Source organism: Mesocricetus auratus, unplaced genomic scaffold (genome assembly GCF_017639785.1).
Source record: "Mesocricetus auratus isolate SY011 unplaced genomic scaffold, BCM_Maur_2.0 Super-Scaffold_100043, whole genome shotgun sequence".
Lineage (NCBI taxonomy): Eukaryota > Metazoa > Chordata > Mammalia > Rodentia > Cricetidae > Mesocricetus > Mesocricetus auratus.
Window position 1 is genome coordinate 8,394,468 of NW_024429220.1, and position 17,449 is coordinate 8,411,916.

Consider the following 17,449-nt stretch of genomic DNA (forward strand, 5'->3'; position numbering starts at 1 on the left):
TGGGTTGTCCAAGGCTATGAGTTTGGGGGAACCTTAATACAGCCACCTGGACCAGAGGATGGTGTTCCAGCCTCTAGTCATACAGAGAAGGGGCTCTCCCTGCCTGAAAAACACCTAACTTTCTGCACCAGAAAGCACACTGGAGAAGCCTAACCACTTCCCCAGGATCATAGCATTGTGTCTTGAACTCTATGGTGGCTGGCTTTGCTCAGACCTGCAGGAGCTCCTTCTCTGCTTTAAATACCCAGACTTCTGCTCAACCAGTGGCATTATCAATATATCATCCTGATCCTCTGGGGACAGGACTCTTTTGTGATGTCCAGTTGGAGTCCAAGTAGGTCATGGGGATCACAGACTATGTAGGAGGTGGCCTCGGTGCACCTTAACACTCCAGACACCAGTGAGGCATCTAGAGGCACTGAAGGTAGTGGATCTGGTGCTCTGAAACAATAGGAAAGGCCAGAATTATGCTTGGTATTGGGATCGGGGCCTTAATGGGTAGTGGAGGAGCCGGGTCCCCATCCTGCTCTTGTATGCCCTACCCTCATGTTTTGACCTGTGCTGTTATCCAAGGCCTCTGAGGGAGCAGTAGATGCAGTGACCTGGGATCTGGTCTCAGGGATGCAAGCTGATTTATAGGTTTGAGTAAGCAATACCCAAAGATGGAGACAGCCAATCTGAGGATGCACTGAACAACCGTGCTTGTGAAAGAAGCCCCCTGAGAACCCCCAGGAGTCATATATTGGCACAAGATGTGGAGCAGAGTAGGCAGGTTCCCCAACAAAGTTAGCGTTAGAGCTTTCTGTAGGGAAGTCTTCTACAGGTGGAGTGGCACCCTGGGCAATAAGCTTCCCATAGGACGGAGGTGCTTGCTGCTGCACGATCACAGCCAACATCCAGGTGAAGGGGGCAAAGATGCTGTACTCCTGAGTGCAGATGGCATAGAGTTTGACTTGCAGCCCTGAGCGATGGTCAGCAACAGCCAACACACTAGGATGCCCATGACTGCTGCTGTAATGAACTTTCAGGGCAGTGTGTAGGAGGAGTCACAATCATCAGTACATCAGTACAGTCTGGCTGTCCATCACACACCCATGTCTCATACACAGGCTTGTAATCCCGGCTTTGGAAGCTGCAGGCTAATAATGACGGCCACGCTTTTCATCTGCTCCATCAGCACAGAATGTCTGGTTGGTGTAACAGTTGGCAGGCAGGTAGCTAGCAGGCTGTGGCACCAGGGTAGACAGCAGCTCCACATAGGAAATGCCCAGGTGGGCAGCCATGGCCACGCTCCTCATGTGTGCCATTGGCACAGTCCCACCAAACATTAGGGGACTGAACCTCACTGTAGTAGCGCTCACCTAGATTTTCACTCACCCCCAGTCCTGAGCCGAAGTCACAGGGTCTTTCCCACGATAAACAGTATTCCCAAACATGGTAGGTAGCATTAAAGCCCAGGCCATTACCCCAAGCTACCGTGAGGTAGGACACACATTCTGCCCATGCAGGCATCCAAAGTGGCATCATTGCCATTGCTGAAGCGGGTGAGTCTATGTAGCATTCAAGGGGTCTCAGGAGGGCCAGCACCGTCATATGCATGCACTGTATCTCTATAACCTATATCAGGGTTGGGAAACACACTGTCAGCCTACTGTCAGTACGGGTGTCCAGCAGCCCCAAGCAGGACACTGGGTGGGAGACTTGGCCAGGTTTGAATATCCAGGAGAGGAGAAGACCCCATGCAAGTCCTCCGAGGTGAGATTGCATGGTGGAGTGGGGACAGGGACTAGGGTCAGGTTAGGAATGGGTCTGAGCTGTAACCTGCCTCATCAGAGCCATTGCCACAGGCATCGATCCCATCACAGTGCTGAGGGGCTCGTATACAGTGGTGCTTCAGGAACTGGGAATCTTCCTGCAGGCAAGGGGCCCAATCTTGACTATGAGACAGCTGAACTCTTCATTATGAAACTTGATTTTTAGTCAGGTGTGTGGTCAGAGTCCAGAACTGCTAAATGCAGCAGATACAATGGAGCTCTGCAACTTCAACATGGGTTTGGCTACATTGTAAGCTCCCAGCCAGAGACAGATGGTAACTGAGTGGTGGAGGGTTTAGCCTACTCCATGGATACCTACTCCATGATGCAAAAGATCCATATTTGACAAGTCATATCACATGTTAGCTACTCCAAATAAATGCTGTCGACATGCATATATGTTTCTGACATGATCATGCATATACTATCATATAGAAATACACCTGTGTATTATTTTTCTGTTTGTTTTGTTTGTATTTTCATTAACCACGTGGAGTTTATTAAAGGGGGGAGAGAGAGAAAGAATCAGCGAAGGGGAGGAGACAGAGTGGAGGGGGCAGTGGGAGAGAACATGCCTGTGTATTCTATTGCATCTCAGGAAATGCAAACTTGCATTAAGAGATATGTATAAAAGAAAACCGGAAACCCATTGCTATCTGCTTTCTTTTCTTTTTTTTTTGTTTTTGTTTGTTTTTACGAGACAGGGTTTCTCTGTATTGTTTTGGAGGCTATCGGTCCAGCCCGGCCTATAACTCACAGAGATCCACCTGCCTCTGCCTCCAGAGTGCTACCACTGCCCGGCAGCTATCTGCTTTTCTTTACCTTGAAAGGTAGCGCTAGTGTTAATGGCAATGCAGACAACATAACCCTCTTGGACAATTATCCTTTGTCACATCATTGAACATTTATGGTTAGATTAATAAGCTTCACTCTGATGGGTGATTTCTTGAGTTCACATTTCCCATTTAAATATTTATTGCATTATTAATTTAGTAAAATAACCACTTCACATTACCTACTTATCCACAAGAGTTTAAGAATTTCCCTTTATTTGTCTTGAAAGTCTTTGAGATGCTCAGTCTTGTATATAGTATTGCTCTTGTGTAATTCATACCTGTTTTTAAACAACGGTACTCCAAAATGTCTTATGTATTTTTATGGCTATTGTGAGTGGAATGTTCCCTGATTACTTTCTCAGTATGTCTGGCCTTGTATAGAGGAAGAATACTGAATTTTGTGTGCTAGTTTTGCATCCTTTGTGAGTGTATTTTTCAGCTTTAAGGAACTTCTGATAAATATTCACTTTTGTTAAGAAACACATCATCTGCAATAAGGAAATTTTGCATTCTCACTTTTCTATTCGTGTCCCCCTTTTCCCTTCTGTTGTCTTATTGCTCTAGCTAAGAATCCATTTACTATATTGCATAGAAATGAAGAGTGGATATCATTGTCAGTTCCTGATTTTCTTGGAATTGCTTTGAGTTTTTCTCTATTTAACATGGTCTTGCTTTGGATTTGTAAAATGACTGTATTTTATTGGAGTCTGCCTTTGTATCCTTAGATTCACCAGTATTTTGTCCGGATTATTACGAAGGCCTTTTCATTTTCTTTTTACATCTAATAAGCTGGCCCTCTGGTTTCTGTACTTCATTCATTTTGTAAATGGAATATATTTGCTCATGTATGTATGTTCTTGCAGGTCTCAGATGAAGACTATTCAGTCATGGTGGATGATTATTTTGATGTGATCCTGAATTTGGTTTGCAAGTATTTATAGAGAATTTGTGTGTATGTGTTCATCAGTGTAATTGGTCTACAATTCTCTGTCTCTGTGTCTCTCTCTCTCTCAGTCTGTCTCTCTGTTTCTCTCTTTCTCTGTGTGTATTGTTGTTGTTGTTGTGTGTGTCTGTCCATCTGTCTATATGTCTGTCTCTCAGGGTAACATTGGTTTAAAAAAGAACTTGGATGAGGCCCTTGTTTTTCTATTTTAAGGAATAGTCTGCTTGCTTAGAGACATCTGCAGAAGTCCACCTGCGTTAAGAAAACTTATTTTCTGCATGGATGCCAGGCTCCATGATGGAATAAAAAATAAGAGAGAGTCCCAGGTATACTAAGAATAAGAGAACTTGTGTTACATGGTAGCCAAACTGAGCTTACAGGGTACCAAGGAGTGGAGAAGCATCAGGTAGCTCCACATATGTAGCAAGCTACAGGTGTGTTCACAGCTACAGGGCTTCCATACTTCACAATGCTTCGAGGCTAAGGGCTAAGGATGAAAATAAAAACAAAGACAGCGGCTCATTCTTGCAAGGAGAAATGCATTTATTATTACACGAGTGAAGCCTTATATACCAAAGTCAGGTATGGTAGAAAAACACCAAGGTCAGAAGCCTATGTTCCCAGGGTCCTCCCGCAAAGGGGTGGGCCAAAACCAGTAATTAGAATTTAGACAATAAACAGGAACTTGCATGCAGGCCTTACTGGGAGGAGGGAATGGGAAATATTTTGCTAAAACTCCTAGTAACAAGCAGTCAACAGACCCCTCTGGGGGAAGGGTGCAACACACATAGTTCCAAGGCATCCTTCTCTTACAAGATTTATGCTCAGAATCATCTTTCCATTTTAAAGATAAGGAAAAGGCCCATGCCACTGTGCCTCGATGTTTCTGTTGTGGATTAGATCTGGCCTGCATTCTGAACAGTGGTATTGTGGTGGTTTAAATCAGAAAATGTCACGTTACATATGGCAGGCAGAGACTTACCTTAGTGCAGAGTCACAAAATCACTCTACATCTCACAATTAAAAAAGTACCACTTAAAATGAGGAGCTCATTTCTACAGACAACACAATGAATAGGATTACAACAGGAACCTGTTTGGCAAGTTCTGTTGGTGATTTCAAGAGCTACTCTGCCAAATCTGACCAAAACAGTCTAGGACTTTGCTCTCAAAGTTCCAATCATAGTCCAATACTTTAATAAATATGAGGAATGATTTATTCCCAGACAATATAACATGATACCTTTCTATACTTTGCAATTTTTAAGACAGGGATTACAGAGAAGTTCATTCCCTCACCTAAAATCCCATCACAAAACTTCTGAGCTTCAGCTCAGCTTAATATTGCAAACACTGGCCCCAGTGTCGTCACTGCATTGAATCACACGGGAGTTCACTATGCAGGATTCGTTACATAGCTATGCATGACAGCTCATTACAGACTGTTGTAACTCTTTGCTTTAGTCTACACTTCCCTAACCTCAACAACCACTTTCTCTATCTGGCCTATTCATGCTGCAAGTTATAAATTTTCACCTTTTCACTGGAATTGAGCAATAATGCCCCTAGTATATGTTCTTTTATATTATATCTTCACAGATATGAGGCAAAGACGAATTAATCTAGGACCACAACAAACCAGAATGAGAATTACCTTAATAGAATTTTCAAAATTGTTCATTGTTTGAAGTTTAAGAGAGTTTTAACAGCTTGTATGTCTGTGCACCGTGTGCAAGTGGTATCCACAGAAGTCGTAACAAGGCGATGGACTCCCTGCATCTATGCTTACAGGTGGTTTTGGCTGTTATGTTTGTGATGGGATTCACACAGGGGTCTTGGGAAGAATAGCCAGGGCTCTTAATGCTGAGTCACATCTCCAGCTACCTGGACTAATTTGGATCACAGATGTGGGCAGTTTTTATAAGAATACAGAAAACGTGATGGTGATGAAGATGATGATGGTGCTAGAGTAGTTACCGTTGGAATGAACGGAATCAACATGTGTAATGTACAAATGGTAGACCTCCCCCATTGTTATCTCGCTGTGTTCAAGCTCACAGGCGCAGTCTAGTGTCTCCTCTGCCCCCACTCAGAGTGGCTAATTCCTTCTTTCTCCTGACTCTGCAAGCAATGAGTGCAGCCCTGGCTGCCCCTTGCTCAGAGGCATGGAATGTTATTTGTGTTGGCTTGAGCCAGGCCTTGCTGTACACAGGATGCTCCCAACCTTCACACTTTCAAGTAAAGGGAGAAGTGACAGTTTCCCCTGGCTTCCATGATATGAACAAGATTTCTTATGACACCAAGAACAATCTAGAAATGTACCAAACTTTCCACCATTGGTCAACCCTTACTGCCATTTTATCCACAACTTCTATAAAGGGCCAAAGCGCCATGCCTGGTGTTTGCTTGTGCAGCTCCGGGCTCAGCCAGAGTTCGCACAAGTGACCCAGGGCACCTGAGCTAGTTCAGCAGCGATGACAAAGCTGTACCTCAGGCTCAGGCTTGGGCATCCGATCTGGCCACTACCTGATGCCTGGTGGTGGAGATGGTGGAGGTGGTGATGGTGGTGGTGGTGGTGCTGGTGGTGGAGGTTATGGTGGTGGTGGAGGAGATGGTGGTGGAGGAGATGGTGGTGGTGATGGTGGAGGTGGAGGTGATGGTGGTGGTGGTGGAGGTGGTGGTGGTGGTGGAGGTGGTGGTGGTGGAGGTGGTGGTGGTGGTGGTGGTGGTGGTGGTGGTGGAGGTGGTGGAGGTGGTGGTGGTGGTGGAGGAGATGGTGGTGGTGATGGTGGAGGTGGAGGTGATGGTGGTAGTGGTGGAGGTGGTGGTGGTGGTGGTGGAGGTGGTGGTGGTGGAGGTGGTGGTGGAGGTGGTGGTGGTGGTGGTGGTGGTGGAGGTGGTGGTGGTGGAGGTGGTGGTGGTGGTGGAGGAGATGGTGGTGGTGCTGGAGGAGATGGTGGTGGTGCTGGAGGAGATGGTGGTGGTGGTGGTGGTGGAGGTGATGGTGTGTCTGGAGTAGCATTTGCTGTCCCACAGCCCCACTTTTCTCAAGCAGACCTAAGCTCCTGCTCCTTCACCTCAGAGGCTTCATGGTCTTAGGCACCCTGACCTGAGGTTCCTTTGCAGCAGCTGCAGTGGGAGCTGTGTTTGTCTAGGTCCCTGGGAGAGAGGAGGGGCTGCTGACACCACAAGCTCAGTGTGTTGCCTGCTTGATGGCCTCTTGGTCCAACAAAGCCTTAGCTTGGGGCCTGGATCTGAGCAGCCTAATCAAACAGCACTCCATCCCGGGGCACAGCGTCTCCCACAACCTCAGCCAGAGGCAGGGCCTGGGGCCTCTTACTGCCCTGGCAGCCCTTGGGATTTCAGCCACCGAGCCTCTGGCAGAGTCGCCATGTTCCATTCACTCACATTCTGTCCCCCACCCCACCCCTGTAGTCACTGTGAGACCACTACAGCTACCTGAGCTGCTTGCTGAGGTCTGGGGGTCTCAGTGGCTCCATGTTCCCCAGAATGAAACCCTCCCAAATCCCACCCATCTCCAGACACCTCCCCATCTCCATGGACTGAAGCAAGAGAGTACCTGCCAGGGGTGAGTAGAGGTGTGCAGAGCCCTCCAGATGGGGTGACACTGCCATAGAACAATTGGGCTTGACAGTCCCACTTCCCACATGCTGCCAATGTCCTGCCTCTCTTTGTATTTACGTGTTCCTCATCTGCGTGTTCCTGCCCCTCCAACTTAGTGCACGGCAGTACCCTCAGCTGACCCTAGGATGCTGCACTTAGGTTGCTGCTGCTGTAGCAGCCACTCTGCTCTATGCCCCGGAGCTTGGAAGATATTCTGGTCCCTGGAGACCCATGCTTTGCCTGCTGGCTAGCCTACTGTGGTTACAATGTCTTTGTCATTGACTCTGGAGCAGAGCACTCTCATCAAGCCATTGGCCATCTCCTTCCACAACATTGCATGGGACAAGGACTCCACCTGCTACCACAGCCTGCACAGTTCCTGGTGGGCCCCATGCTGCTCCCTGTGGAACCCCCACTAGGCTCCTGCACATCTCTTGTCACCATGTGGCTTACAGCTGATGTCATGATGTCCAAGTCACATCGGTTCCATGCTATCCCCAGCCCCAGGACACCGTGTTTGATTGGAACAGCTCCCTGAGCTCAGGCAGCCTCAATAGTCCTGGCCTGACCATGTTCAGCTGCCTCTCCATCTCCCAGGACTGAGCCAAGGGGGTACCCGTGAGGCATTCAGAGAGGTGCTGGCAGGGGGCACCAGGCAGGGCGACACTGCCCCATGCACACTTAGATGCCCTGCAGACCTAAACTCAACTGTGAGGGATTCCTTCCATTTTGGATATTCTCAGTTCATTTTATTAGTATTTTTATGATTAACTATCAATTAAGGTTATTATTACAAAGTCTTGTTATATAATTTAAACCCAACAAAATTTTTGCATGGATTAACAAAATACTCACAATAGAGCAGTTACAATGTAGGTAGAAAAAACGATACCAAATGCTTGTTTAGGTGACAGATGAGTTTAAACTGGGGCCTTGGGTAGTAGACCAGTGTTTACCATGGCTTATGAATGAACTTTGGGAACCTGTTCCACATGGAGCGATGCTCTCTCAGCCTGGACACATGGGAAAGGGCCTAGATCCTGTCCTAGGTGAAATGACAGACTCTGGAGATCCCCCCAAGGAGGGCCTTACCCTCCCTGGGGAATGATGTGGGGATTGGGTGGGGGGCTGGGGGACTGGAAGGCTTGTGGAGGGACAAGGGAGGAGGGGTGGGAGAGGAAGCTGGGATGGACATGTGAAGCATGCATGTTTCTAATTTAAATAAAAACATATACTGAAAAAAGTAAGTCTTGTTAAAAACAAAACCAAAACTAAAAGCAAGAAGAAAAACATCAGCCCCGCCCCAGTAGCTAAGAACACCATTCCATCTCTCCTTTCCCTTGTAAGCCTTAGTTATAGTTCAGATGTGAGAACTCTCACCTTGAAAATGTTTCCTAATATTTTTTCAGGCTGGAGTGAGCCTGCCAGCTGCCGTCTTCCTAAATTATAATCTTTCAGACTTCAATATAATGCCAAGAACATCCCTTGGTAAGAGAAGCCACCCCTCTGCCTTGCTTGCTGTGGTTGTTTTCCTTTCGTAACAATGTTACAACTGTCCGGGGCGGGGGAAGGCAGAATCCTTGCTTTGCAAAGGGGGATACTGGCTTCCTTGCCACCATGCAGTGGGAGTTTATCTTGGAGCCTTTTTCTCTGCTCTCTGGAAGCCTAGAGCAGTGCTCAGTTCCTAATTGTTGGAAAATAATGGCTTCATTCTTAGCTCTTTTCAGTTGATTCCCAAACTGCAGCAGAATTTAATATAAAAATTACTGAACCTATTTATTATATTCTGATTTTGTCATGGAATATCTTGTTTTCTTCCATCTGGGAATATTAGTCTGGGGTGGAATCTGTGGTCTCTTAGGGTTTGTAGTGAAAGACCCCGGCCCAGCCTATACAGAGGCAGCTGAGGCTTATGGAAAATTCCGTTTCCCCCACAGCTCAGCTGAATAGTCATTTTTTTATCAGAAGGGAGCTCAGCTCAAGGTCCTCATGGCTGAATAGTCACTACTATCAGAAGGGAACTCTGCCCAGGCAGGGACACAGGTGTCTGCTGTCTGCATAGCCAGCCCAGCAAGATTGGGCAGGCACAGAGACCTATTGTTCTTCAGATAGGGCCAAGGCCGAGACTTGAGTTCCAAGCAAAACCTCAATTGCCCTCGTTCTGAGCCCCAGCCTCATTTAAATTGCCCAATCAGGGTCCTGTAACTAGGCTTCTTGCTTCTGTACTGCGCTTTTTGCTATAAAAGAACCCCCGAGTCCCCAGCTCGGGGCGCTCAGCCCCCCCGAGACTGAGACGCCCGGGTACCCGTGTGTAAATAAAGCCTCTTGCTGTTGCATCCAAGCTCGTGGTCTCGTTGTTCCTTGGGTTCGGGTCTCCCTCCTGTGAAAGTCCCCCGCAGGGGGTCTTTCAGTAGAACATCTATCCAGGACCTTCTGGCTTTCATAGTTTCCATGGAGAATTCGGGTGTAATTCTCGTAGGTTTGCCTTTATATTTTACTTGGTATTTTTCCTTTGCTGCTTTTAATATTATTTCTTCATTCTGTATGTTTGGTGTTTTGATTATTATGTGGCAAGGGGAATTTGTGGTCCTGATAAACCTCAATAACCCCCCCCGTTTTTTGTTAGGAAGGTCGCCTCAGTAGCAAATTACCCAAGGTCCTTTCCCCTAGGCAGCGAACCAGGTCTGATTAGAAAGAACATCGTGTCCAGAGTGCTAAGGAAGGAATCCGGCAGGCTGTAGAGATAAGTGTACATCTGACCTTGTGGTTTCTCCAGGGAGGATGAGTTCTGCCTGCGCTTCTGACAATAACCCTATTGCTTGCCCAGATCTGCACCTGCAGTAGCTCCACTCCTTACAATACCCTATTATTTGTTTGCCAAAATTATGTATATAAAAAGAAAGCTGTCCTAGGGCCTGCGTGCGTTCAGTTACCTGAGCTGCTGAATCGCCCACAGATGCCTGTGTAAAAATTAAAAACCTTTTGCGGTTGCATCTAACGGTCTGGTTATTTAGCCTGAAGCCCGCTTACTTCAGGTCGTTCAGTCCAGTCTGTTTGTACTTTCATAGGCATCTTCTTCTTCAGGTTCTTTTTCTTTTTCATTTTTTAATTTAGGTTAGAAACAATCTTGTTTCACATGTCAATCCCAGCTCTCTCTCCCTCCCCTCCTCCCCCGCCCTCCCCACCAGGACCCCCAGCCCCCCACCCAATCTCCACTCTGATCTCCAAAGAGGGTGAGGCCCTCCATGGTGGCTCTCCAGTAACTGTTATTTCATCCTGGGGAGGGCCTAGGCCCTCACCCAAGAATCCGGGCTGAGAGAGCCTCCCATATTGTGGCATGGGCACTCAAAGTCTATTTGTACGCCAGGGCTAAATACTACCCAAGGCCCCATAGATTACCTAGGCCTCCTCACTGACACCCACATTCAGGGGGTCTGGGTCAGTCCCATGCTTTCCACACAGCCATCAACAGCTCCCCCTTGTTCAGGTCAACTGTTTCTGTGGGTTAAACCAGCCCACTCTTGACTCCTTTGCCCATCAGTTCTCTCTTTCTGACACTGGATTCCAGCAGTTTAGCTCAGTGTTTGTCTGTGGGTATCTGCCTCTGCTTTCATCAGTCACTGGATGAATGTTTTGTTTCCTAGACTCTCTGGCAGTGGGATTGTAAGCTGGCACTCCACTGACTCATGTCTAAAATCCATAAATGAGTGAGTACATACCATGTTTCTCTTTTTGTGACTGGGTTATCTCTCTCAGGATGGTTTCTTCTAGTGCCATCCATTTGCCTGCAAATTTCAAGATTCCATTGTTTTTTTTCTGCTGAATAGTACTCCATTGTGTAAATGTACCACACTTTATCTCCACTCTTCAGTTTAGGGGCATCTACGTTGCTTCCAGGTTCTGGCTATTACAAATAATGCTATGAACATAATGGAACAGACATCCTTGTTATATGAATGGGCATCTGAGATCTGTGTGTAAACAGTTGGGTCATTGACGTAGTTCACCGCCTACGTACGTATATGTCTTTATGTCCGTCCGTATACGTCTTAATCATGCCTAAAGTGGGTGTGGTTAGCGGTGTTTTAAACCGCTCTTACCTCATCTGTATGCGCCTCTAGTAAGTCACATGGTTAATGGCGGCATACAGGCTTCCTCCTACAATTTCCATTTTAGTCTAAAAAGGACAACTAACTTGTGTCCATGAACAAAATGTATCAAACATCTATTCTATCCAAACCTAAACTTATCTGAAAGAAACACCCAAATGTTAAGAGAAGCTTTTTCTTTGCTAGCCGCTTTGGTTTATCCCCCGCCAGTCACCTGGGCTCTGCAGCTTTGTAGTCCCCAAATAAACACACAAGACGCTGTATTCATTATGAAACTGTTGGTCTTGCTTGTTTCTCACTGGCTAGCTCTGACTTAAGTAATTACCCCTTAATTGTTAATCTAAGTATGTCTCTTACCGGAGAGGTTTCCGGGCTTCCTACCCCAATGGCGTTACATCTTGACTCTCTGTGTTTCTCCTTCCCAGAATCCTCCTCGACTCCTAGTCCCTCCTATCTAGGTTTCCTATTGGCCAGACAGTGCTTTATTGGCATAAGACTTCCCCAACACCCAAATCTGAACACCTCCTTCCAATCCCAACTCTAAAATAATTGAAAACTAACACTAACAGGTGTAAACTATCCTGTAATATCAATAGTAGGGAGAGGGGGCGTGGAATTCTCAAAACTACTTCCTGCTGAGATGGGGCGATGATAATCTCATGGGGACCTGTGAGAAGAAAAATGTTAGTATAACAAAATCTCAGTAGATCAGACAGTCTCTGTATGGCAGGAAATGCTTGACTGAAGTTCCTGACTGGGGTTCTAGTGTTGATTGAAGCTCTCATCTGAAGCTCTGGACAGATTGTAGAAGATGTGCTGTTTCAGTTTCTTGGTCCGGAGTTGTGTAGAGTGATGTAGTTTCAAGCCAGTTTCAGGATAGTGCTTGTCAGGTGGAGTCAATGATGTGGGGCAGTTCAGATGCCTCCAGTCGAATCAGGTGAAGTCAAGGAAGTGGATCCTCATTCTCTTTCTGAAGCAGTTGAAGATTGCTGTCAGGAAATCCCTTGTTCTCTGGAAAACTCAAACATTAATGTTAACAAAGAAATATTTTAACTTTTATATGTATGCATACTGGAAGAGGTGACAATAGGGAAGATGGTAAACCTGAATGAAATTAGACTTTTCAGAAAAAGAAATCCACAGAAAACAGTTCCTAATTTTATTTTCTTCTGTCTTATATCAATGGCTCTTTGATATAATACAGAAATTCTGAATTTTATTTAAATAATATGCTTGAATTTAGAGTAGGAGAGCCAATCCAACTCCAAAGCCAGCTTCAAGTTAAATGAATGGGGACTGAGGTATGTGAAGAAATAAAGATAAAAGGGTACTATGAAAAAACAATATAGAGAGATTTAGACTTTGATATCACACAGTGAGTTACTGTTTGTTTGATGGTCCTCAGGGTAGCTATTCATTCTTCTTCAGGAATCCATATGTTCAGTATTCTTTGCTGAGTTTACCTGTGAAGACAAAAAACAAAACACTTCTCTTTCCTTTTAGGAGGTCACTTTACCCATGGTGGAATATGAATTTGTAGATGAGCTTTTATCTTCCTCCTCCTGAGACGTCTTCTGTTCTGATCGAATTTTAATTAATTTTGATGGAACCCAAACCTTTTCTTCTCCTGTGGAAACAAAAGCATAACCCCTTCCCCAACGTAACATATATCCTGGTTTCCAGACTGAGGTCATAACATCCTTAAAATATACCGGTTGGTTTAGTTCAGAAGTCTTCTCTGTAGTCCAGTGTCTTTCTGCTGCAGTTTGTCCTTTTTCATCAGCATTAAGAAAATTCAACGTTAGTAAAGCATTATGTAACCTGTGTTTAGGTATCTTTGTTTTCCCTGGCTGTTTATGAAGCATCTCTTTTAAGGTTCGGTTAGATCTTTCAATTACTGCTTGTCCTGTGGGATTGTAAGGTATACCAGTTACATGTTTTATATTATAATATTTGAAAAATTGTTCCAATTTACTGGAGACATATGCTGGAGCATTGTCAGTTTTTATTGTTTTAGGTATACCCATAACAGCCATCACCTCTAAGAGGTGTGTAGTAACAGAATCAGCTTTTTCAGAGCTGAGGGCAGTAGCCCATTGGAAGCCTGAGAATGTGTCTATGGTATGGTGTACATATTTCAAACTGCCAAATTCTGGGAAGTGAAATACATCCATTTGCAAAAGTTCATTTCTGTGAATACCTTTAGGATTACTACCTGCTGGTAATGGAGTTTGATTGTAGAATGAGCAACTGGGACAATTTCTTACTATTTCTTTGGCTTGTTGCCAGGTGATAGAAGAATCCTTTAAACCTTTGCTGTAAACATGGGGTTTCTTATGAAATTCTGAAGCTTCCAACACATTACCTACTAATAAACGATCAATTTCATCATTGCCTTGTGCCAGAGTACCTGGCAGACCTGTATGGGATCTGATGTGTGTTATATATATAGGATGAGTCCTGTTTCTGATGATTTCCTGCAATTGTAAAAGCAATGAGGTTAATTCTGTATTATCAGGAACAAATTCTGCAGTCTCAATGTGCAAGACAACTATTTCTGCATACTGAGAATCTGTGACTATATTGAGAGGCTCTGTAAAGTCTTTAAGTACCATGAGAATGGCATATAACTCTGCCTTTTGTACGGAGTTGTAAGGGCTTTGAACTACTTTACTTATATTTCCTGATTTATACCCTGCTTTACCTGATTTGTTTGCATCTGTGTAGAAGGTAAGAACTCCAGAAATAGGTGTTTGCCTCACAATATGTGGAAGAATCCAAATTGTTTTCTTTATGAATTTGATTCTCTCTGTTTTGGGATAGTTATTACTAATACTTCCCAAAAAGTCACTGCAAGCTATTTGCCAATACTCATTATCCTTCCATAAAGAGGAAATTTCCTCATTCGTTAAAGGTACAATAATTTCAGCTGGGTGTAAGCGTTTTGTCGGGATGAGTCAGGACAGGATGGAACAGGAGTGGGTCAGGTATTCTGGCACTCGGGAGTCACAGAATACTCAGTGTTACACAGCTCAGGTGGAAAGGTATCCTGGAGCTCGGGAGCCAAGGATACTGAGTGTTACATAGCTCAGGTAGAAAGGTATCCTGGAGCTCGGGAGCCAAGGACCACCACAGGTTGTAGTAAGCTTGGCAGCTTACAGCCTTGCCTCAGAGAAAGACTTCTCCGGTGTATCAGCTCCACTCCCGCACGACAGGGTCTTCCAGCTGGGGATGTTCGCCTAGTGTAGCAGTTTTGCTCTGCAGGAGGTTTCTCAGCGAAGTTGCTACAGTTCAGCTCTGCTCCCGGAGAGCAGGGAGCTGGGAGCAGAGTGTAACAACTCTGCTCTGCCAAGGAAGGTTTCCCGGGCAAGCGTTACAGCGCTGCTCGCTCTGCTCTGCTCTGCTCTGCCCAGGGTCGCCTCTGCTCTGTCTCCACCACAATAGAAGATCTTCACCCGAAGCTCATCCAAAGGGGTTTATTGGAAGGCAGCTGGACCAGCCAAGCTGAACATACACAGGGTTTATATAGGGATTGGGGAAGTTTTTCCAGAGTAGGGATTGGTCCGATTTCAGTGCTGAGCTCAGATTGGCTAGAGCTCTGCTCCGGGATTGGTTACTTTTTTACACAGGATTAGGGTCAGATTTGGCTCTGGTTTCAGGGCCAAAGTGTGTTTCTTTCTCTGGTCCTTTTTAGCCTTTTGCCTCCAATTTTAGGGCCAGGGTACATTTCTTTCACTGACTCTGATTCCAGGGACAAAGAGTGTTCCTTTGGCACTGGTTTCCAAGGGTCAGGGTTCATTTCTTTGGTTCTGGTTGCAGGGCCAAAGTGTGTTTCTTTGGCTCTGCTCAGGGTGTGTTTCTTTGACTGGTGCCTTTTCCCTACACTGGGTCTTTCCCAGTCAGTTGACGAAGCCTTAACTTACCTTTTAATATCAAATCGGAGATCTTTTCTATATATGTTTTCAATTTTTTATTCTGTTTATGTGGCAGAAATACCCATTCTAGAATGGTGTCTTCCCTCTGCATTAATATTCCTGAGGGGTATTCTCTAGATGGTAAAATAACCAGAATACAGTCCAGCTTTGGATCCACATGGTCCACATGTGCTTCTAATATTCTCTTTTCTACCCATTCTAATTCTTTTTTAGCCTCAGCTGATAGTACTCGTGGGCTGTTTAGGTCTTTATCTTCTTTTAAAGCCATTTTCAGGTGTTTTAAATCATGCCCTTGGGCATGGCTAGTGACGTAGTTCACTGCCTACGTACGTATACGTCTTTAGTCATGCCTAAAGTGGGTGTGGTTAGTGGTGTGGTAAACCGCTCTTACCTCATCTGTATGCACCTCTAGTAAGTCACATGGTTAGTGGTGGCATACAGGCTTCCTCCTACAGGTCATAAAGAATTTGCTGGCCTAGAGTTGTTAGGCTCCTGTGCCGGTAAGCATTTCTAAATTCCTATTGAAAGACCCCGGCCCAGTCTAAAAGAGGCAGCCGAGGCTTATGGAAAATTCCGTTTTCCCTCCCAGCTGAATAGTCATTGTTATCAGAAAGGAGCTCAGCTCAAGGTCCTCATGGCTGAATAGTCACTGCTATCAGAAGGGAACTCTGCCCAGGGACACAGATGTCTGCATAACCAGCCCAGCAGGGCTGAGCAAGCACAGAGACCAATTGTTCTTCAGATAGGGCCAAGGCCGGAACTTGAGTTCCAAGAAAAATCTCTATCTGCCTGTGCTCTGAGCCCTAGCCTCATTTAAATTGCCCAATCAGGGTCCTGTTACTAGGCTTCTCGCTTCTGTACTGCGCTTTTTGCTATAAAAGGACCCCTGAGTCCCCAGCTCGGCGCGCTCAGCCCCCCCCCCCCCAAGACTGAGACGCCCGGGTACCCGTGTGTAAATAAAGCCTCTTGCTGTTGCATCCAAGCTCGTGGTCTCGTTGTTCCTTGGGTTCGGGTCTCCCTCCCGTGAAAGTCCCCCGCCTGGGGTCTTTCACTATCAGGAAAACCGGCAGCCTCATTGCACAGTTCCTTGGTATGCATCCCTCCAGATCAAATAATTCCCCCCCCCCCCCCGAACAATGTAGTACGACATAATTGTTGCCAATCACTGGGGGTACAATTTAAGGCTGAAAAGGATTCAAAGACAGCCAGAGTGAAAGGGGCATGAGGCCTATATGCAATAACTGCCTCCTTTAACTTTTTTTTATCCTTAAAGTTAAAAGGGGAGTGTTCTCTCTGATTCTGGCCTTGAGGATTAACTGTCTCTACAACTGGAAACATCACTCCACCCTTCTGCATTTCAGGAGGGGCTGAAGGAAGACAGAGAGAACTGGAATGTTCAGAATTACAGGTAGGGGGACGCGGATCAAGGGAGCATTTTTTAAAATTTGTAAACATTGGAAGCTTGAATTAATCTAGTACACTCAAGGTCTTGAGCCTCTGTGAAGGTATCCCTAGTTTTTCCCACCTGCTCCTTCATTACTGTATTACCACTAATAAGCAAGCCCTTAACAGGCACCACAGAGAAAAGACAACAATTGAGATGGCATTTGGCCTTTCGTTATGTAAAGTTCTTTGTAGGTCCACTCTAACCTGGTTCCAATCCAAGGGAATTAAGATCACCAGAGACCAAAAAACCAAGGGCTGACTTCATGTATAGTTTTTAAGAAGTTCTTCGCTGTAATTTGTGCCCTGGCATTGTAACAACTGTATCAAATGGTCCTCCAAAACAAGGTAGAAACTAGCAGCACCCATACCTAATATATTTGCTCCTAACTTTAAGAAGAATGCTGGTTGGCTTTCTGTGGGGGTGGGCTCTCAGGAATTCCCTGACAATTTTGACACCAATGGGTCAAGTCAGGGCTGGAGCCTACACTAAACCACGTCTCTATGGGGGCTGACCCACCTTCTAGGGCTTAACTTTTTAAATCACCCCTCTATGGGGGCTGACCTACCCTCTGGGGCCTAACTCTGTACTCTAACCTTGGTACTCCTATTCAAATACACCCGCCTACCTTACTTGCTGGCCAGCATTTGAATGTAATTCTTTAGCAGTTTTCTTCTTTTCCAGTCTCGGTGCAACCTCCAACTGTAACGAGCTGCCAGAGTGTTCGGAGCTATAGAGCTACCAT

General features: G+C 45.6%; 1 pseudogene; it reads right to left on the minus strand.

Annotated features, from left to right (window-relative positions):
* Positions 1–208: 208 nt before the first annotated feature.
* LOC121135837 overlaps positions 209–17,449 on the minus strand; it is a 31,075-nt pseudogene continuing 13,834 nt past the window's right edge.